This window comes from Macaca nemestrina, chromosome 15 (assembly GCF_043159975.1).
Source record: "Macaca nemestrina isolate mMacNem1 chromosome 15, mMacNem.hap1, whole genome shotgun sequence".
In the NCBI taxonomy this organism is placed as follows: Eukaryota; Metazoa; Chordata; class Mammalia; order Primates; family Cercopithecidae; genus Macaca; species Macaca nemestrina.
Window position 1 is genome coordinate 102,092,128 of NC_092139.1, and position 23,178 is coordinate 102,115,305.

The window sequence follows — 23,178 nt, forward strand, 5'->3', positions numbered from 1 at the left end:
CAGGTAGAAACTTTCTGGCAGCTCAAATGGCTTAAGCTTTGTGATTTATTTGAGTGTATGGCATGCCACTTGGCTTCCTGACTCAACCTCTGTAGCTCAATAAATCTCCTGGCTCTTTTCTTAAATGACACAGAAAGGAGGAAGGAAGAAATGAAAAAGAAGAGAGAGCTTTTACCAGAGAAGATGAGGGGGAAATTATTGCCCTGTCTTCCTCTCTTGGATCTCAATTTGTTCTTTTTCTCCTTTTCTTAGCTCCCTGCATTGGCCTCAAATGTTTAATGGAAGCAGTCATGGTGTACAGTCTAGTGAGGTTTACTTTACACTTTGTGGATTGTTTCCTTTGCTATACAGAAGCTTTTTAGTTTGTTGTAGCCCTGCTTGTCTAGTTTTGCTTTTGTTGTCTATGCTTTTGGTAACATATCCAAGAAAACCAATGTCATGAAGTTTCCTCCCATGTTTTCTTCTAGGAGTTTTATAGTTACATGCCTTACATTTAAATCTTTAATCCATTTTGAGTTGGTTTTTGCATATGATATAAGGGTCCAATTTCATTCTTTTGAATGTGAGTATCTAGTTTTCCCAGTACCGCTTATTGAAGAGACTGCTCTTTCCCCATTACGTATTCTTGGCACCCTTGTCAAAGATCAGTTCACTATACATGTATAGGTTTATTTCTGGGTTCTCTATTCCATTGGTCTATATATCTGTTTTTTAAAAAATTCTGTTAGTACAGCACTATTTTAATTACTGCAGCTTTGTAATGTATTTTTAAACAGTGAAATGTGATTCTCTAGCTTTGTTCTTTTTTCTCAAGTTGGCTTTGGCTATTCATCATCTTTCATAGTTTTATATGAATTTTAAGATTGTTTTTTTCTAGTTCTGTAAGTACAAATGCCATTGGGGTTTTGTAAGAGATTGCAGTGAATCTGTGGATCACAGAATGGGAAGAAACATTTGCAAATCACGTGTTCAATAAGGGGTAAATTTCCAAAATATATCTGGAATTCTTACAACTCAGTAGCCAAGCCAAACCAAAACAAAACCTAACAGTTATTTTAAAATGGGCAAAGAACTTGAACAGACATTTCTCCAAAGAAGACATACAAATGACCAACAGGCCTATGAAAAGATCTCAACATCATTAATGATTAGGAAAATGCAAATGAAAGCCACAATGACATATCACCTCACATATAAAAGGATATATAATATAATTAATAGAATGATGACTAATATAAAACAAAAGATAAATGTTACCTAGGATATGGAGAAATTGGAACCCTTATATAACATGGGTGGGAATGTAAAATGGTACAGCCTATATGAAGAACAATATGGAGCTTCCTCAAAACATTAAAAATATAACTGCCATATGATTCAGTAATATCACTCCTGGGTATCTGTCCAAAAGAATTAAAATCAGGATATTGAGGAGATACCTCTTCTCCCCTCCCACGTTCATTGGAGCATTATTCATAATAGCCAAGATATTGAACCAACCTAACTGTCCATCAATGGACAAAAGAATAAAGGAAATGAATAAAGAAATAAAGAAAATGAACATACAATGGAATACTATTCAACCTGAATAGGGAAGTAAATCCTCTCACAAGTAGCAACATGGATGAACCTGGAGGAAACTATGCTAAGTGAAATAAGCTAGTTATAGAAAGACAGATATTGTGTGATTCCACTTATATGAGTTATCTAAAAGAGTCAAACTCAGAAACAGAGAGTAGAATGAAGTTTGCCAGGGGCTATGGGTAAAGAGTTTGCCTGCCAGGGGCTGGGGGAAAGGGGAGATGTGGAGTTGTGGTTAACAAGAGTAAAGTTTCAGTTATGCAGGATAAGCAAGTTCTAGAAATCTGCTGCATAACATGATACATATAGTTAGCAACATTGTATTTTGCAAAATACATTTGTTAAAAGGGTATATTGTATGTTAAATGTTTTTCAAACTCACAGAGAGAGAGAGAGAGAGAGAGAGAATGTGGTGACGTTTTCTAGGCCACAGTCTTCGCAACTGCCTTTTTTTTTTTTTTTTTTTTTTTTTTTGGTGATGTTAGTGGCATCTACAGCCTCTACTCCAGGTATCCTGGCCTCAAGCTTGTGGGAATATGCCAGGCCTTTTCCTCTTTATTGCACAAACCACCTTCTTCTTTCCTGGAATGTGCTCTTATACGCTCTCCTTCTACCAGAATTCCATCTGCCCTTCAGTGAGTCTTTCCGGATTCTGTTCATTAAGCTCCATCTTTGCAGTCATCTCACATAACTCTTAAGAGGGTGAAGTCCAGGGTCCAGACACTGTTGGTTTAAACTCCAGAGGTGGGCAATAATGGTATCTGCTACTTAAGGTTATTGTGAGGATGAAATTATATAATTCATGTAACCTCTCATCTCCTTCCTGGGCCCTGCCTTCTGACTGGCTCACACACTCACATTTCACCCCCAGCAGTTCTCCACACTCCAGCCTCCCGACCCTCTGCCCTGTTAAGACTTTCAATGACTTCTCGTGGTTCTGTGGATAAAGACCTTGATCCTTACAAACATTACAAGGTGAACTTTTGTGTATCTAGTCACACTTCTATGCTCTGCTCTTTGGCTACACTGGCTTCCTTTGAGTTCCTGAAATCCACCCGTCTGCCTTCCAGCACAGGTTTCTTGAGCCATCTAGTTCCTCTGCCTGGAATTCCTCCTCAGTAACTTCTTCCCATTCTTCAGATTCCTGATGGCAGGGCATTCCCTCAGGAAAGTCCTTGTATTCATTTCCTGGGACTGCTGTATCAAACTGGGTAGCTTAAAACAGCAGGAGTTTCTTCTCTCACAGTTCTAGAGACTGGAAATCTAAAATTAAGGCATCAGCAGGGTTGGATTCCTCTGGAGGCTCTGAAGTTTGGTGGCTGCTGGCAATCCTTCATACTCCTCAGCTTGAGGCCTCCTAACTCCAATCTCTCCTTCCGTGTTTATGTGGCCTTATTCCCTGTGCCTCTGGGTTTCAAATTGCTCTCTCTCTTCTCTGATAAGGACAGTAGCCAGTGGACTCAGGGCATAACCTTAATCCAGAATGATCTCTCTTGAGGACTCTCATGGAGGACCTCTACTAGGGCAGTGCAGAAGAGAAATGTGGGGTCGGAGCCCCCACACAGGGTCCCTACTGGAGCATTGCTTAGTGGAGCTGTGAGAAGAGGGCCACCATCCTCCACACACCAGAATGGTAGATCCACTAACAGTTTGCGCCTTGTGTGCCTGGAAAAGCTGCAGACACTCAACACCAGCACGTGAAAGCCGCTAGGAGGGAGGCTGCATCCTGCAAAGCCACAGTGGTGGAGCTGCCCAAGACCATGGGAATCCACCTCTTGCATCAGCGTGACCTGGATGTGAGACATGGAGTCAAAGGAGATCATTTGAGATTTTGGATTTGCATGGGGTCTGTAGCCCCTTTGTTTTGGCCCAAATCTCCCATTTGGAATGGTTGTATTTATTTAATGCCTGTACCCCCATTGTGTCTAGGAAGTAGTTAACTTGCTTTTGATTTTACAGGCTCGTAGGTGGACGAGACTTGCCTTGTCTCAGATGAGACGTTGGACTGTGGACTTTTGAGCTAATGCTGAAATGAGTTAAGACTTTGGGGGACTGTTGGGAAGACATGATTGGTTTTGAAATGTAAGGACATGAGATTTGGGAGGGACCCGGGGCAGAATGATACGGTTTGGCTGTGTCCCCACCCAAATCTCATCGTGAATTGTAACTCCCACAATTCCCATGTGTCGTGGGAGGAACCCAGTGGGAGGTGTTTGAATTATGAGGGCGGGTCTTTCCTGTGTTGTTCTCGTCAGCACTGACGGCTTTAAAAATGGGAGTTTGCTGGCACAAACTCTCTCTTTGCCTGCCGCCGTCTGTGCAAGATGTGACTTGTTCCTCCTTCCACCATAATTGTGAGGCCTCCCCAGCCACGTGGAACTGTAAGTCCAATTAAACCTCTTTCTATTGTACATTGCTCAGTCTCAGGTATGTCTTTATCAGCAGCATGAAAATGGACTAATACAATGTCCCTAACTTTACATCTGCAAAGATCCTGTTTCTAAATAAGGTCACCTTCAAAGGTACTGGGGTTATGTCTTGGACATATCTTTATAGGGGACTCACTTCAACCCACCTTTGATGCTCCTTACCCATCATGCCTCCCAACACTCATATCCCTTGCCCTCTCCATCTGTGAGCTCATGGAGCCATAAATTTTAGCATCACAGCTTTTATTGTAGTTGTCTCCTTACATTTATCCATGTGATCCTGTGGTTACTGCCCCTACTAGATGCTAAGTTTCATGAGGACAAGAACTATGTCTGTTGTTGTCTCACCTTCAGATCCCCAGAGCCAAACCTAGTGTTAGGTACATAACTGGCACATACATTTAAATACTTATTGATGTAGATGATTTTAAAATATTTAATAATAGAGGAAATTACTTAGAGTGTTAAATTAAAAATACAGGTCATAGAATATACAGACACACACACACAGAGAAAGGAAGTTACATACAGCAACATTTTAACAATACCTGTAGTAAATATTAGAATTAAGGGTAATTTTCTGTTATTCTATACTGTCTACATTGTCTGTATTTTACACAATGCATTCGTTTGACATCCTACTTTTTTTCTAACTTATTTTCTACTGAAAAAAATCTGATGTTAATAGCTTTTAAGAACTTTTGGGAAAACGACTCTAGAAATATCACCACATAGCCTTTGTGATGTAAAATATGCAAGGACATAGAATAAATTGCGTTTAGTTCTCATTCTAAAGTCTGGATTCAATGATTCTCAACAGAACCTAATTGTTAGTAAAATAATGATTGTTTTTCCCTAATAGGCCATAGTTGACCAGAATTCGATTAGTCATAATCTTCTGTTCGAGATACATCATCATCATTGCCATGCATGGTTATATACCTTTACTTTTATAATATATAACTGTCCATGAACCTCCACTGGAACACCAGTTGTTTCATCTACTCCTATCCCCCACCCCACATGTGACATCTAAAATTCAAACTCCCTGAGTACTCTCACTTGTCAATACTTGGATGTCTACACCTTGGGTGTCTACACGTAGCATTAGAGCTAGGATTACATTGTCCAGAGTGAGCAGGACTTATGCAGAGGGCTCTTGTAGATGTCTTCTCAGCAAGAACTATTATCCTTTGATGAACTGTTACCCAAAAATATCATCTGACTCATGATAGGTCCTTAATAATCAGCTGTGAGCAAGTGAATGCTAGAAAAGAAAAAGGCATTGGATTTTGTGATGGGATCATTCCACCAGGCCCTAACTTTCATCCGTGGGAGGCCTTGGTTGATAAACCAGAAATTTCTCAGGTTGCAGGATATCTTGGCAGGATTGCTAATTGGTTGGAACAGTGGTTTCCAAACTTGGCTAAACATTAGAATTACCTGAATAATAAAAATCACAAAAGTTGCCAATCCCTGGGTCCCACTTCTGACTAGGAGAATCCAACTCCCTTCAGGTGATATTAATGTCCAGCAGGCTTGGTAGCCATGGCATTAGGAAAAGGCAGAGGGAGCTCAGAATGTTGAGCCTCAGCCCACTCTGTGTCATGATGATTTTTCATGGAGAGATCTTGATACTCTGGCCACAGAAGGCTTCCTTCCCCTCAGCTGGTGTCTTGGCAACGTGGACCACTGTTCCCATGGGAACTGGTCAGGAAAGGGCTCACTAAATGGGGAGAGGAAGCCCAGAGACCCTTGTTAAAAGGAAATGCCTGGGCTTGGCTCAACCAGCAGTCTAGTAGAACAGCACGGCAGCAGTTAGAACCCCCAGAAATGCAGAGGTGAGGTGGGCAGGCTCTGGCTTGATGAAAACTACAGCTCTCCTGAAGGAAGAGAATGACCCCAAACTTTGGAGAAAAGGTTGAAATAAATTAACATTAGAAAAGTTAGATGGAACAGCTTGGATTAGCACACATATAGAAATGGGCTTGCCGTGTCCCTGAACAGATTTAAGCAACTGGCCTTTTTTTTTTTTTTTTTTTTTTTTTTTTTAATGTGACTCACATTTGAGGATAAATAATGTGAAGAAAAGAAATGTTAATACAGTGAAACACAAGGCACAGAGGAGAGGCCGACATCTTTTTAGCTATTTATTTTATATAATATGGCTTTAAGAGGAGTGTTAGGCACGGTTGTGGGAAATCACATGTGGGTATATCTATGTATAAGTGTATGTGAGGTGTCAGAAGAGGTTAGATGTAATGGGGAGCACGTGTCTGTGTGACAGTGAATCTGGTCTGTTGGTATATAAACAGTTAAGGGTGTGAGTGGGGGATGAGTTGCAGGGTATGGTAGAGAAGGAGTTAAGTGTGTAGTTATTTGTCTGCAGGAGAGAGTAGGGTTGATAACCATAGTTGTTGATAACATGCCATTGTGTAGCCAAGTATATCCGCGTATGTGTGTACAGAGCATGTATGTGAGGCTGTTTGCTGTGGAGGGGTCTGGGGTGTGATGCATATGAGTAATAGGGGTAGAGTTGGTGTATCCTGCTCAGTACTTCTCTCTTCCTCTCTTTCTTTGACATTACCCTGTTTAAATTTCTTCTTTGCACTTATAACACTCTAAATCTATCTCCCTTATGTAATTGTTTATTTGCTTGCTATCTGGTCCACTGGAATATAAGCTCCATGAGAGCAAGACCTATCTTATATGCTGGTATACTTTCAATTTTTAGAACAGTACACATGGCATATGAATCAATGAATGTGGAGGATGATGTGATGGAGAGTGTCTGTGCATGTGAGTATATGTAAAACCATGGTGGGAAATCTACCATGATGGTGCAAATGAGATTAGGTGTCTCGTGATCTGTAAGTTAATACAGGAGTGATACGCTTTGTGTGTGATTGTGTACTGTGTGTGTATGAGTGTGTGGTGAGATGTAAATATGTGCCTGAAGGGTGTGTGGTAATGAGTGGTAGAGGAAGAGGGAGGGAATGTGTCTATGAATGAGTGAATGTCATTTGCTTTTAGCAATCTCCCTTGACTCCCTGGGATGTAGGTTGTCAGGTGCCAACTCACCTGGGGACCTGAAACTGTACTATGTCGTCTTAATGAGGAATCCTGTCTTGACAGTCAGGTCTTGGAAGCCAAACTAGGCCAATAAGACACAGCTGAGGTTAAAGGAAAATAGAATTCTGTCTTGTTAAGTGGTGTCTCAAATCAGAAGCAGATCTTCTTCGGAACCTGTAAGATACTTTATGAGTATGAGAGCCTAAAATATAGGTGGCCTTGTTTATTTGTAGCAGAGCCATGTGTTATAGCAACACGTGTGTGTTTATTATTTCAGAGCTTGGACTTTATCTCTCAGATCCTGGAGACACTTTTTAAGACCTAGGCAATTACATTCTGAAGGCCGAAATGTCCCTATAATTTCAATTCCTTGTTTCTTCAACTAGGGAGGCTCATCTGATTATTCTTAAATGGTTATTCTTTTGCTTGTGTTTCTAGTTTTGCTAATAGAAGTTTTAAGTGCCTGCTAATTCTCGTGCCCAACGCTAGAATCAGAGAAGCTTTGGGTATCTTCCCTCTCATTGAAATGACCTCAATGCCCTTAATTTGAATTCACCTTGAGTTCTATCTGTTTTCGTTTTTTTGGAAAATATATTCTGGGCACTTCTAGACTTCTAGATTTAGAATCCATCTTTCTTTTACCTTTTCCTGTGTTTCTTATGTAGCTGGAGGATGTTTGATTAGTTACACGAATTCTTGCATTTCAAGAGTGGTATAATGTTGACATATGTTACCTGGATAATTTTTAAAACAGTTTTTTTTCCTGGAAATATTTGATTAGATGCTTTGCCCTAAAATTTACTTAGTCCAGACACTATAGAAAACACCTTCCCTGTCTTCATTTTTAACCTTCTATGTGAAAGGGATTGTCCTGAATGTGGAATGAGAGGTGGCAGAGAGGAATACTAAGGAGAAAGAAGACCAAAAAAATGCCTGGCTTAGGGAAAATGATTCTGGGATGAGAAGCACCCAAAAGACAAAATTGGCCCATCACTACCATCAATGTCATCATGACCATCACCCTCATCTTTATCAGTAACCAGTTAAAGATACAGAATGTGAACCATCTCTCCTCTTCTTTTGATATTAAATCCATATTAAGAGGGCATAAGTCATTGGCTCACTCTAAGTCTTGGCTGCTTTGATATGACCTTCACAGAACACAAATGTTATGGGGCCACTTCTCTACCCAAGATCATTCAGCCTCCCTGTCTATGTTCAGATCAAACCCAAACTTTTCTGATGGCCAGCCAGGCATCACCATATCCCAGTCTCATTTGGCATAAATATTGCCTCTGGTTTAAGTTCATCTAGTGCTTACTCCATTGTGCCAGGCTCTGTGACATGGGGATATAGAGATGGGAAAGAGATACAGAGTCCCTTCTCTGTCCCCAACGAACTGACAGTTCAGCAGGAGCAGCAAGGTATTACAGAGATGATGGCAGCCAAATCTGTGTTGGGTGAATAGGGATGAAATAAAGAGAAGGAGTTAAAAAAAATGAAAAGTTGAAAAATAGATGATTCTGGACCTGAACCTTCAACGATGGTAGTTTCCAAGAGAATGAATGGTTATAAGACAGGGAAAGGGTGGCCAGACATGCTCTCTGGCTTGGACACCGTATACATCCTAACCTCTAGGTCTTTGGTGATGTATATTCGTTACTAGAAATAGCTGCCTCCTCTTCCTTCCTTTATCCAAGTCTTGCCTACCCTTCAGAGACGAGTCTAATCTCAGCTTTGTCGTGAAACCTTTTGACACCACTGGAGACTTTCCTGGTCCACCCTCTCTTGCTCTTCCCTGAACTCCTAAAGTCTGTTTCAGGCCATCGTGCACAATGTTAAATTTTTGGTGATGGTCTTTTGTATATAATAAAGCAGAAGGGCCGGGTGCGATGGCTCACACCTGTAATCCCAGCACTTGGGGAGGCCTAGGCAGGTGGATCACCTGAGGTCAGGAGTTCACCATGGCCAACATGGTGAAACTCTGTCTCTACTAAAAAATACAAAAAAAAAAAAAAAAAAAAGCCAGGTGTGGTGGCGGGCGCCTGTAGTCCCAGCTACTTGGGAGGCAGAGGCAGAATGGCATGAACCCAGGAGGCGGAGCTTGCAGTGAGCCGAGATGGCGCCATTGCACACCAGCCTAGGTGACAGAGCAAGACTCCATCTCAAAAAAAATTAAGTAAAAATACGAAAAGCAGCTGGGTGTGGTGACGGGCACCTGTAATCCCAGCTACTCAGGAGGCTGAAGTAGGAGAATAGCTTGAACCTGGGATGCGGAGGTTTCAGTGAGCTGAGATCGCGCCACTGCACTCCACAGTAAGAAAATTCTGAGAATAGGAGATCCAGCTCTTCTCCTTGGAACCATAGCCTGGTCAAGTCAGGCAGTCTGGAGACCCAGAATAGTGCAGTGTTTACAAACACGTTCTTGGAAGCCAGAATGTAACAGTTGAGAATATGAGGGCTCTTGTGCTTGTTCAATGTGTACCTTCCAGAAAGTGATTAAATTTCCTATACCTCAGTTTACTCATCTGTAAAATGGGAATGATGGAATAAGCTGCTGTCAGAAGTAAGTCCATAACTGTAAGGCCTATACCCAAGTCCAGGAAAATGTGGTAAGCACTAAATAAATGTTGCCTATTATTATTATCTGATCCATTCATCCCCAAGCCTTTCTATCATTTTATAGATGAAGAGAGATGGAGAGAGGAAGTGACCATTCTAAGGCTCCACAGCTAGTAAGTGGCAGAGTTGGGACCAGAACTGAAATGTTCTAACCCCCAGCCCAGAACCCTCTGGGGAGCACCACAGTATGCCTTGGCCACCCCACCAGTCCCAGTGCAACCCTTAACTCATAGCTCTATATGTGTTTTTGTCAAATAACTGACCGCTAAACCCAGCCAGAAGGCCCCCAGAGAAGATCCTGGATGTGGAAAGAGAACAGCCAAACCATTCCAAATCCCAGTGGTCTGAGCTCTCCCCCTGTATAACTACAAACTTGCCCTTTAGAAAAGACATTGCCTGTAGGCCGAAAGGAAGAGTTAGGGTGGTTTAAAATTAACGCTCTTGGATTGGGCTTAAAAGCTTTACCTTCCTCTCTCTCTATCTTCTATTACAACCTGAAGGCAACTTGGCTTTTGCCAGCTGAAGAAGCAGCTCCATTTAAAATCCATTAGTATTTTAATTGCAGAGAGATTGCACTCCCGCTGCCTGGCTGCAGGCTCTCACTTAGTACCGGGTACCTGAGAACCAATGTGCCAGGCAGCTAGCCAGCCTTGTCCCAGAGCCCTGTAGAGCAGGGCTGGCCTGATGCTCTCTTAACCATGCCCTAGTCTCTTTCTCACCTGAAGGTTCTGCTCCTGGCTCAACTAACAGACTGGCAGCTAGGGAGGCAGAAGCAATCCTGCCTTCTATGCTCTCCATAAGCACAAACTTGCTGTGTGATTTCAAGCACGTTAGTGTGATTCTCTGGACTGCAGTCTCTTTATGATAGACGAGCAATTATTGAGTGCTTTTAATGCGGCAGGCCTATCCTAATTTTCCCAACAACCTAGCCGAGGTGGTTTTGTTATCCATTTTATATTTCAGGATGCAGGCTCAGAGAGGTGAGTGACTTGTCCAAGGCCACACAGCTGATAAGTGATGGAGTCTGGACTCAACGCCATATGGCAGAATGGGAAGAACTAGAAAATTCCATAGCATTAATCCAGATCCTGGCAATACCAATGAAAGTATCCTCGAGCAAATCCCTGGAACAAGCCAAGTGGCCAACCTTTTATATGAAGAAAAACTTCCTATTTAATACTCTGCAATATCATCGTTCCCTAATATGCTTGCACACCTGACTGGCCACTAAAGGTTTGATAAAAACACAGATTCCTAGATCTTAGCCTAGGCTAGAGAACCTCAGATCTCTGTAGGAGGGGTCTGGGAATCTGTCGTTGAGCAAACTCATGTCTGACATGCAGGAGGGTGTGCACATGATGGTTATCTTGCTAGTTCTCACATTCTGTGAGACGATGCCTGCATTAGTCAAGTGCAGCAGGTTAGAGCAGCAGCAAACAAATCTTAAATTTTGTCATATGCCTTAACACAACAAAAGAGTATTTGCCGCTTCTGTAATGTCTGTTGTCAGTTTGGGCACCTCTCCAGAGCAGCTGTCCTCCATGCGGCGGCTCCCCATCCCAGGCTGGCTTGATCTGTGGTACCTCCATGGCAACATGTGGTTCTATGATGCTGTCTGGCAGAAGTGAAGCCTGGCAATAAAATACTTCTATTATGGAGGGACCCACACCACTTCCGCTTCTGTTTCATTGTTCAAAGTAAGCCCTACTGACCAGTTCTAGCATGAAGGGAGCAGAGAACGACCATCATCCCTGTGTGACTGGGCCAAGGTAGAGATGAACTGGGTATTGATAAACAGTAGAAAGGTCTATTGTTACAATGACCTATTGGAACTGCTTGGAGAAACCTTTCATCTTCTCCTGGTTGCATGGATGAGGAATAAGAGGGAAGGCCAAAGTCCCAGGAATGATTCTTGGGAGTGATTATAGCCATGTATTCATTTATTTGTTCATTTACTCATTCCAAAAATACTCTCTGAGCTTTCATTATGTGTTTGGTAATGGGCCAGGGGGTGAAGAAACAAAGATGCGTCATACACAGGATCCTGAACTTAAGGCATTCGGTTAAGTGGGGAGGGCAGACATGTAAATGGATAATGAAAACAAACAGCCACAAATGCTAATTGCAGACAAGACTAGAAAGGATTTTCCAGATGGGGGAATAGTATGTGTAAAGCCAAGGAGACAGAAAACAGCTTGGGATGGTCACATGTCTGGGAGAAATGTTTATGGCTGGGGATTAGGACAAGAGAAAGGAAAGGCTGAAAGACAGGGCTGAGTAGGGCTGTGAGGATAAAGAACATGGGAGAATGAAAGTACTGAGGAAATTAGGGAGAGACCCCAGATGTGCGGTACCTTTTTATCTATGTTGCTTTCTTTTGTGTCCTGGTATTATGGTAGAAAACATTTTGGTTTGGGGTAGACTTGGGTTAGAATAATAAGTCTCTCCATTATTGAGTGCCTTGGAGTGAGATACATAGCTTACTCTCTTTTGTGCATCTATGAAAGAATATCTGAGACTGAGTGATTTATTTTAAAAAGAGGTTTATTCATCTTGTGGTTCCTCAGGCTGGGAAGTTCAAGGGCTTGGCCCTGGGTTCTGATGAGGGCATTTGTGCTGCCTCACAACATGGCTGAGAAGGTCAATGGGAAGCTGACACGTGTGAAGAAGGGAAAAACCTGAGGGATGTTTTGGCTTTATAACAACTCACTCTCACAGAAACTAATAAATTGCCATGAGAACAAATCCAATCACTCATTACCTCCTGGGAGAATGGCAGCAAGCCATTTCTGAGGGACCTGCTCCCATCACCCAAACACCCCCACTAGGTCCCATCTCACAGCGCTGCCACCTTGAAGATCACATTTAAGTATAAGTTTTAGTGGGGACAAACAAACCATATTTAAACCATAGCAGTACCCTGCATCCCTGGACCTGGGAAGAGAGGAGTGAAGTTGGCTGACAGCCCCCAGTTGTCACAACTTTAGGATCCAATGCAGGATTTGCGTTGTGGCCACACTCTTTCCCTGCTGTTCTCTGCCAGCCAAGGATTGAGCAGAAGGAGAACTAGGGTTGTACCATATCTGCCCATGGTGGGACTCTTTTAATAGGACATCTTTGTTTTGGGACACCCAATAGCTCTCCTGAGACTTTCCCAGAGCCGCACCACATCCCAGGCCTTTCCTACTGAGATCCCCTTTCTTCCCACTCTCCCTTCAAAGCTGTCAGACCTGCATGTGGTCTGAGACCTTCACATCTTTGCATCTGTTCCTGCTTTCACTTCCTTTTATCCTCCTTAGGCACTTATCCCAATAAGAATCCTGGGCTGCTTTTGGCAACTGCTGCCTAGAGAAGCCTAGGTAAGACAGTGTTATAATGCCAATATTGTGATTTTTGAAGGAAAGTTTGAGGACATAAAATAATGGGTATACAGGAGGTTAACCCTATGTGAGTCCATTTTCTCATGAGCTCATTTTTCCTTGTACCTTAAAGCTGTACATGACAGTTAAAAATGACATAGGACTTGGAGTCCTCCAGTCTTCATTTGAAATTCTGTCTTTTCACATTTTAGCTATACAGTATTCAGCAGTAACTCATCCTTATTGAGTCTCAGTTTTCTTATGATAGGAAATGGGTAGCATCTACTTTCCAAAGCAGTTCTGAGTGATTGAGGGAGAAGGTCTATATTAACATGGAGAGTCAAAAGTTATTGTTGGCCGAGTGCAGTGGCTCATGCCTGTAATCCCAGAACTTTGGGAGGCCACAAGCAGATCACTTGAGGTCAGGAGTTCAAGACCAGCCTGGCCAACATGGCAAAAACCTGCCTCTACTAAAAAAAAAAAACAAAAATTAGCCTGGCGTGGTGGTGTGTGCCTGTAGCCCCAGCTACTCAGGAGGCTGAGGCAGGAGAATCACTTGAACCCAGGAGGTGGAGGTTGTAGCGAGTGGAGATTGTGCCACTGCACTCCAGCCTGGGTGACAGAGTGAGACTCCCTCTCAAGAAAAAAAAGTTATTGTTGATCATGCTTCTGAGTCCCTTTATTCCTTTATGTCCCTTTGTCTTACTTCATCTCCTCTTTGTGCCACTTTCCTTTGTACTTAAAGGTCACATACTCATTCACAGCCAGAAGAACATGGGCTTTGAGTAAGGGGTTGGGCTTGCACTAATCTGCACATCTTCTTACCATCCAAATTCTGTCTAGTGTAAAAATTCCTCATGAGTTAGATTGGATTTGAAGCCTTGGCAGGGTTTCCTCAAACAGAACTAAACGAGGTTCATTCAGTATAACTGAATCGTGCACCTATGTTGTGCCAATCTGGGGACTGGGGAAACTGACGTGAAGGGGGAAATGATTCAGCCTTCCTGCAGGTCATGGTCAAAGGGAAGAGCTTGATTATTGCCATTGGTATCTATCTTCTTTCTGTCCTTCACACCTGCCTGGTGCCTTTGCTCTTACTATTCCCTCTGCCTGGGAGAATCTTTATGATTCAATTATTATTATTACTGAATAGTTGATTCCTTCTTCCTTCCCATCTCAGTTTACAGGTCACCTTCTAGACAGACCTTCCCTGATCACCACATACCAGATAATCTTTGTCAGAATGCACCACTTGTTTTCTTCATAGCATATATTACACCTTGGAATGAGCTTGTATTTGTTTATTTATAGTTTTGCTTCCCGGTGGTCTCCTACCTTCTAAATCCCCGGAAAGAATATAAAGAGAACACTTTATATTCTTCTTCACCTTAGTCTTCACTTTAGTATATATTGTTCTTCACTTCAGTATATATTCTTGGGACCTAAAACAGTGTACTGTCTCAATCAGTATTTACCAATCAATTTATTAAAGAATCACTATTGCAAAAGACATTAGCTCATGAATATAACCAGGCTTTATTTTTTTCCAACAGGAAAATATATCATACATGTTTCCCATTAAATGGAATGAACTGGACTTGACAGGGGGCAATTGTAATACAGCTTAATTTTTTTCTCCCACTGGCCTCCAAGTCTCCTCTGTGGGCTAATTCTTACTGTGACCCTGGAGGAAACTCTCATGCAGGTACCATAGCCCTTTGAGTTCTTTTTGTTCTCAAGAGTAAGTTTATTTTGCTAAGTGAACTATCCAGTCCAATCTAGTGTCTTAAGTAGAACCATAAGAAATTGCCAATATTTCTGATATTTTTGATCTGTGTAAATGATGGCTTTACATGGTTCAAACTAATAATGCAGTACAAAGCCAAACATATAAGCACATTCCCTCCCTCAGCTTGGAAGCTGTCCCTCAGTGGAGGTGAAAGGTGTGGTTGGCTCCTTGTCTCTCTTGATAACCTTCTACCCCACTGGGAACCTGCTTCTTGTTTCTCCTTTAGGGTCAGCCGAAACGAAGAGGGCATCAGAGGAGAAGGGCTTCCTTTCCTCCTCTCCCCTCCTCTCCCCTCCTCTCCCCTCCCCTCCCCTCCCCTCCCCTCTCCTCCCCTCTCCTCTCCTCTCCTCTCCTCTTCTCTCCTCTCCTCTCCTCCCCTCTCCTTTCTTTTGGAGTTTCACTCTTGTTGCCCAGGCTGGAGTGCAATGGTATCGTCTCAGATCACTGTAGCCTCTGCCCCCCAGATTCAAGTGATTCTCCTGCCTCAGCTTCCTGAGTAGCTGAGATTACAGGCGCATGCCACCACACCTGGCTAGTTTTGTATTTTTAGTAGAGACAGGGTGTCTTCATGTTGGTCAGGCTGGTCTTGAAATCCTGATCTCAGGTGATCTGTGAGAAGGGCATCTTTTTTTGTGACTGGCACTGTTGGAAGTTGGCGTTGGGGTGACTTCTATCTTGGACCATTTTTGTATGTTTTTCTTGGGAGTTTCCAACAGGCAAATTCCCTTTCTGATATTAGTGCATTCCCTGAGGGATAGCCTCTTGTTTCCGCATCAGCCACTGGACCTCTGGTGGTCTGTCCGCTGATTGTGTGCCTCCAGGCATCCGCAAGCACAGAAACTTCCAAGATGCTTCAGGCAAGCTCTCTTAGTTGTAGCTGATATCTGGGCTAAGAAAATACACACCTCTGATCCACCAACAGTGAAAGGATGGCTTCTACCCAGCGGAAGTTACAGTTCAATGATAGCCTCTCACACCAGTCCTAATGATCCCTCAACCCACCGGGTCACAGGACAAATTCTCCGTGTGGCCCCATTAACCCTCTCTTACCTAATTTAATATTAAGAGGTGAGCCCTTCTCTCTACCTTGAGAGGAGAGGAGAGACCCTACAGCACTCTCAAAAATCTCTCCAAAGGACTTTGGAGAGTCCTTTCCCAAAATACTTCCAATGCAGTATCTTTATAGGCTGGATATAAGTGATTTTGCTGGTAGAACCACTTTTATTGTGTCCTGATATTCAGTCCTGAATAGGGGCTCTGGCACTTCCTTTTGGGATGTTAGGATACCCATCATCTATTATAATATTATGGGACTTTGGGGCCCCTGTTGAAATTCTGAGATGACAGGAAGGAGCTACCTTTGACATCAGTTTCACTTATTTACAAGTGTTTATCAAGTCTTCCCTTCCCAGGCATTTCATTTAGTAACTGACAGCATCTGAGTACAAGCTACTAAGTACAACTGCTTTTGAGCCTACTAGATGGAAATTCAGGAGGCAACTTAGCTGTCTGTTAGGAGGTTTTAATCAGCTTGGCCTTTGAAAAAGATGGATTATAAGAGCATGTGATCACTGCCGTGAGGGAGACCTTCACAGTCAGTTTTCTGCTAGGAAAAGTGGCTCAAAAATATATTGACAAACTGACCAACCACTCACAGTACTGGGTCATTTAAACGTGGCAGTTGTTGACAGAGTCTGACAAAGATCAAATCTCATATCTATTTTTTTATGATGCTGCACAAAGTGTCTGACATCCAGATGCTATGAGGAACCATGAAAGGCATTGGATAGAGTTCTAGGGTCTCTGTCTTTTCCAATAGCAGATACATAAGCTATAGGTTGGTGCAAACGTAATTGCAAATTTTGCCATTACTTTCAATGTCAAAAACTGCGATTACTTTTGGACCAACCGAATAGTATGGTACCTTAAAACACAGGCTTTGGGGTCAAATAGGCCCAGGTTTGAATTCCCACTTCTTCCCTTATTAACTGGGTGTCATTCGTCAGGTTTTCCTCATCCAAAAACCCTAATTGATAGAACTTATGTAAACATTAAACAAGGTAAGTTACATAGTGCTGTGCCTTGGACATAGCAAATATTTGATAAGTGTTAACTACTATTAACAAAATAATTATTACCAGTAAAGTAATTATGAACCCAGAAATCAAATTGCCCGGGCTTGAAACCTTGGCTCTGCTACCTACCAGCAATGTAGCCTTGTCCATAAAATATGCATATTAATAAAACCTGTCCCATAGGGTTTTAGAAAGTATTAACCCAGAGTTAATAAATATAGAATAACACCTAGAACATAGAAGGCTCTTTGCAATTGTTAGCTGTTGCTATCACTAAAGCCCTCTTTTCCCCCAGGAATTCCATAGATTGGAAACTGATCTATCCAACTGTGTAAGGAATGCCTAATTTATTCCTTCACCCCAACCCAACCCTTTTATTAAGATAGATCAAAGACATTCATTGGTACAAATTTGGATGTCTGATTATTAGGGAGGAACCTAGAAGTGCTGTCAGTCAAAAAGCAAAGACTGGCCGGGCGCGGTGGCTCAGGCCTGTAATCCCAGCACTTTAGGAGGCCGAGGCAGGTGGATCACGAGGTCAGGAGATGGAGACCATCCTGGCTAACACAGTGAAACCCCATCTCTACTAAAAATACACACACACACACACACACACACACACACACACACACACAATAGCTGGGTGTGGTGGCAGGCGCCTGTAGTCCCAGCGACTTGGGAGGCTGAGGCAGGAGAATGGCGTGAACCCAGGAGGCGGAGCTTGCAGTGAGCCGAGGAGATTGCGCCACTGCACTCCACCCTGGGCAACAGAGCAAGACTCGGTCTCAGGAAAAAAAAAAAAAAAAAAAAAAAAAAAAAGCCATTTTTGTTAGCTAATGAAACATTATCCCTCCAATTTTCTTTTAACAAATTTCGAAACAATTCCAAACTTACCAAATAAATTGCAAACACAGTACAGTGTTTCTTTTCCCCCCCAAACAATTTGGGAGTAAGTTGCCAACCTGATGCCCTATCACCCCAGAATACTTAGTATTTCCTGGAAACAATGACATTCTCCTACATAACCACAACACATCCCTTGAATTGGAAAGTTGGCATTTACATATCATCACCATCCACTCCACAGATGCATTCAAGTTTCTATAATTGTCCCAATAATTTCCCTCATGGCTAAAGGATTCAGTTATAAATGATGCATTGCACCTAGTTTTATGTAATCTTTGTCTTTTTTAGTCTAGAACATCCTCAGTCTTTCTTTGACTTCATGACGTTGGCACTTTTGAAAACTGTAGGTCAGTTACTTTGCAAAATGTCTGTCAGTTTGCTTTTATCTTATATTTCCTTATGCTTAGATTTATGTTACGCATCCTTGGCAGAAATGTAGAAGTAATGCTGTGTTTTTGTTACTATATCCCACCAAGTGGTGAATGATTCCATTTCTTTACTTTTTTAAAAAAGTTCTTTTTATTTTTTTAAGACGAAGTCTCACTCTGTCACCCAGGCCCGGAGTGCGATGCACGATCTCAGCTCACTGCAACCTCTGCCTCCTGGGTTCAAGCGATTCTCCTATCTCAGCCTCCTGAGTAGCTGGGATTGCAGGCATGCACCACCATGTCGGGCTAATTTTTTATATTTTTAGTAGAGATGGGGTTTCACCATATTGTCCAGGCTGGTCTCACACTCCTGACCTCAAGTGAGCCACCTGCCTCAGCCTCCCAAAGTGCTGGGATTACAGGCGTGAGCCACTGCACCCGGCCTCATTTCTTTACCTTAGTGTCTTGATCAAGGTGGTGTCTTCCAGACTTCTCCAATGTAAAGTCACCCTTCCTCCTTGTGTAACTAAGTATTGTATGGCAAAGTACTTTGACACTTGTAAACATGTCATTGGCATCAAATTTTCAAGTTATTCTCATCCATACAGATTTGTGGTTTTCTATTTCAGTCTATAATAATAAAGTTATACAATAAAATAATAAAGTTATAATGTGTCACTGTCACTACTTATCTTGATACTCAGGTTTTCCCTGATTGGGCCAGCAGGGCTCCATTCTAACTGGTTTTCGTTCCCCTTTAACAAGCCCACATTATTTCTCTCTGTCACAAGATAACCCAGGCTCATCTTACACTTTGCCCCTGTCCCTGCCCCTGAAATCATCCATTTCCCAAGGAGCTCTGGTTTCTTCTACTGGAAAATAGTATTAGGAAACCAAGATGTGAGCTCTAGGTATGTTCACTGTTCTTGGGATGCCACTAGTCCCAGATCTTCTCTGTGTACAGAGCCAGGGAATGCATGTATTCAGAGTCATACATTTACATTTATATCTATTGTCAACTAATAAATAAAACAAACACTGCAGAGCAGGAAACAGAAGGAAAAATGTTTTGATGGGGGAGGGGGTCTTAGGAATTGCAGTTCAGGAGACACAGGTCTAGCAAGCAGCTGAACTGTGTTTTGTCCAGGCAAGATTACGAAGTTATGAAGTGCTACTGTGCGACTACACGTCCGGAAAGTTTTAGCGCAGCCCATGATTGATGATGGCTGGTTAATAACTTAGGACATCTCTGATGATCCATCTAGTTCGGCATAGCTCTCTTCAGGAGGTTGGTGATCAGGTCCGGTATAAATAGTTAAAATCAAATGCAGCTGGTTTTACAAGTTGGCCCAGTCCAATAGGTCAAAATACATCTGGGAATGTACATGACTGGGGTTCAGTCCTCACACCCTCCCAGTTCCTTTTTAGATAACTGCTGATACGATCTGTTCCATTTTGGATTTTCTTTTCACACCATTTTACTGTTTATAGGAAAAACCAGGAGTTCACTCCCATTGTAATTACAAAACTGTGGTTTTCATTCTCGCTTTCTGCCTTTCCATATTTGTTTCTCCCTCCTTTAGTGGTTCCCACTATCTCTACATTATTTACTAATTAGATCAATCCCCTTGTATGGAACCAATCTTCTGCTTCTGCTGCCATCCACTCCCCTGGACCAATGACTGCTTCATTCCATCACTCATGTGGGGACACTACACCGCGTAGATACCCTTTCACCCTGTTGGTTGGACATCCCTGCATTGGGATGCCCCCACGCATTGGTATCTTACGCACCCCCTTCCAAGCCACACCTCCTCCCTTTTCTCCTGCCCTGACTCCCCACTATAAGCTGATTCCTCTCCAGGGTGCCCTTCCCCTTCTTAGGCCTCCATACCCTCCATAGATTGTCCTTCATGGACATGTTCTTCTTCCTCCTGCTCAGGCTCCAGCTGCCCATGCTTGGCAAGCCCCCTACCACCCACATAGACATAAATCCCCCACTTGGGCTCTGAGACCTCTTTGTATGGATGACTCCACACCCACTTGGGATGACTCTCCCCTGACATAATAACTTCCCCACATGCTTCAGACCCTGACATTTCACACATTCCTCTTCATGGAAGCCCCCTCCTCCATCACCCTGGAAAGACTCAGGACCCTGCTCCAGGCAGCCTTCACCTGTGGCCCTCCGTATGCTGCATGTGTTTGACCCTGGACTCAAGGTTACTGTAGCTTCCTCCTCCATAGGTGCAGATGCCTACCCTTTCTGCACCACCTAATAGACTTAGGACTGAATTATTCAGCAAAAAAAAAAAGAAAGAAAGGAGAGTGTGGAGTAAAGAGAAGATGAGGCAGAATGGAAAAAAATATTTGGGAAAAAGATTTATCTTTATAACAAGCAAACTCAATGTTTTCACAAATATGTGCATAAATTAAAAAGCTAGCTCCTCATACCTTTTGGAAGTATCATTTGAAAGAAAATCATAGTTTTAAAAACTGAGTTATTTCAAAATAGATTCATGCAGACAATGTTTTTAAATATGCAAAGTCGACCTAAGCCTATTGCCTACATTGCCGAGGTGCTTTAAGGATCAAAGGAGATATTAAATGTGAAGTTACTCTTCAGACTTTAAAGTGTTAGGTCTAAGAGGAGAGAATAAAATGCTCAAGATGGCGCTTCCATTTTTCATGCACACAGGAGTTTCATATTCCAATAGCTGCCATTATTGATCTCTAGGAAAAGGAGTTCAAGGCTCCAATTCATCCCTTTTACTGTTCCTATCATTCATCCTCCCCCAAAATGTAGCAGAATCAAGATCAGAGATGATTCCATCAAAAAGGAGGAGGAGTTGGAAGGAGGAGGCTGACCTGGTTAGCCTGATTTCAGGCTGTTTTATAAGGACCATGATCCCAATGGATAGAGCTGTCAAGGGCATAAAAACATGGTACCCATGACCTCTTGTCTTTCTTCCTTCTACAAGTCAATAATGGTACAGCCTCACCTATCTCTTTGTTTTCTTTTTGGCTGCTCTCTTTTCCCCCAAGAGACAGCCTGGCCTATAGATGTTGCCTTAGACTAAGCCAGCCTCTAGGCAGCCTACACAAACTTGGCCCTCAGCAATGGGGCAATATTCTTCTTCATCAAAGAATGGGAAGAAATAGGCATGGCAGACCTTTAGCTTAATTGATTCAAGGCTGTTTTTAGAGATAGCAAGTATAATAAAGATGTTCTACATGTAGCTCAGGGTTTCTTGTTATTAGAAGTTGGTTATTCAAATCTAACATAAGTTCCCTGCCTTGTTCTTCTTTCTTTGTGTATATAATTCTTCTAAGATCTATAAGATGGAGGTGTGACTGGTCAAGCTAGGGTTTCAGTACTCTTGGGTTCCCTTCATTTACTCAAACTATTTGTCAAGCTCCTATGTGCTAGGCACGTACTAAAGATACTGATACATAGTGGTAAGCATGAGATACGGTTCTCCTCTGAAACATAGAGTCGAATGAATGAGATAGGCTTTCAACAGTAAAGCCATGTGTATAATTACAAATTACATCACTTGAAGATACGGCATTTGAACTAAGTAGAAATTATTCTGATAGGAGTTCAAAGAAGCATGTACCTGATACAAGCATGTACAAAGGCCCTGGGGCAAGAAATACTTTGACAAGTTCAAGGGACTGAAAGGAGATGACTGTGGTTAGAGAACAGTAGTCAAGCAGTATTAGAAGGGTGAAACAAGGCTGGAGAGAGAGGCAGCTGTCAGATTACGCTAGTCTTGTTGGCTGGAAAGATCTTTAGGCTTTATCCTGAGTGCATGAGAACCATTGAAACATGTTAAGCCAAAGCATAGCATAATTATTTTAAAATATCCTTGCTATTTTATGCAAAATGAGTTGAAAGAGGCAATATTGAAAGGCAATAGGCCATTAAGGAGCTATTGTAATCATCTAGGTGTGAAACAATGACAGCCTGTACTGAGAATGCAGAAGAAATTTTCCTATCCTTCATCTTCAGCAGTCCCATGCCAGGCTGAAGGTGGCAGGTGCTCAAGAAGTTCAAAGTCATGACTTCAAGCTCATGATTTATCTCCTAACTTTTGGTCAAACCAGCCATAGTAAAATATGATTTTTCCCCTCATCTGAGAATGAAACTCATTATTCTTTGCAAAAGTTGGGAATGTACACTGATTCATCATTCTACATATTATCGAGGGCAACTGAGATGTGTGGCCCCTGATTAGCCATACCTCTTGGTATTCATACCTTTGTGTCATCCCCTCCCACTGATTGTGAGCTGGACTTAGAAATTCTCTCCTGATGAATAAAATGCAGGAGATGGATTAGATGTCACTTCAGATATCAGATCTCATAAAGATTGTGGCTTGCTCACTTGAAGGGAAGCAAGTTACCCTGTTGTGAGCTGCTCTATGAAAATGCCATGTGGCTCAAAACTAGTATCCAGCCAGGTGCCAGGAAGGACCTGAAGCCCACCAGCAGTCACATGAGCGAAACCGGAAACAGATTCTCCCCCCAGTCAAGTCTTGCTGTGACTGCTGTCCTGACTGACACTTTGATAGTAACCTTGAGAGAGACTCTGAACAAGAGGCACCCAACAAAACCATGCCTAGAGTTTCCCAGGAACTGTGGAATAATGTGTGTTGCTTTGACCTGATGAGTTTTAGGGCAATTTGTTGCACAGCAATAAATACCATAGTGCTGCAACATTCTGGAATGCCTCGTGTATTTGTCCACTGTCTCTAAAGGCAGTCTTGGGGTTTGTCCCCTAGTCTTCCACAGCTGCATGAGAGGTTCCATTCCTATCGGGAATAGTCACCAGTCACAGAGGCAAAACGTTCCTGGAGGTTTTGGTTATATATCTATAAGGACCCTAGAGACCAATGTTCAACCCTCAGAGATGAGTGAATGGAGGTTCGGAGAGGAATCTTTGATCTTTCAGCTCACCAGTTTTAGGGTAGG

General features: G+C 42.5%; 1 long non-coding RNA gene across 1 annotated transcript in view; it reads right to left on the bottom strand.

The window, feature by feature from the left end:
• LOC105493987 (uncharacterized) overlaps positions 1-23,178 on the bottom strand; it is a 54,381-nt gene that overhangs the window by 13,274 nt on the left and 17,929 nt on the right. Inside the window, exon 2 of the long non-coding RNA XR_011614447.1 lies at positions 11,224-11,335. This is a non-coding gene — a long non-coding RNA (uncharacterized lncRNA). The remainder of the gene's footprint in view (positions 1-11,223; positions 11,336-23,178) is intronic.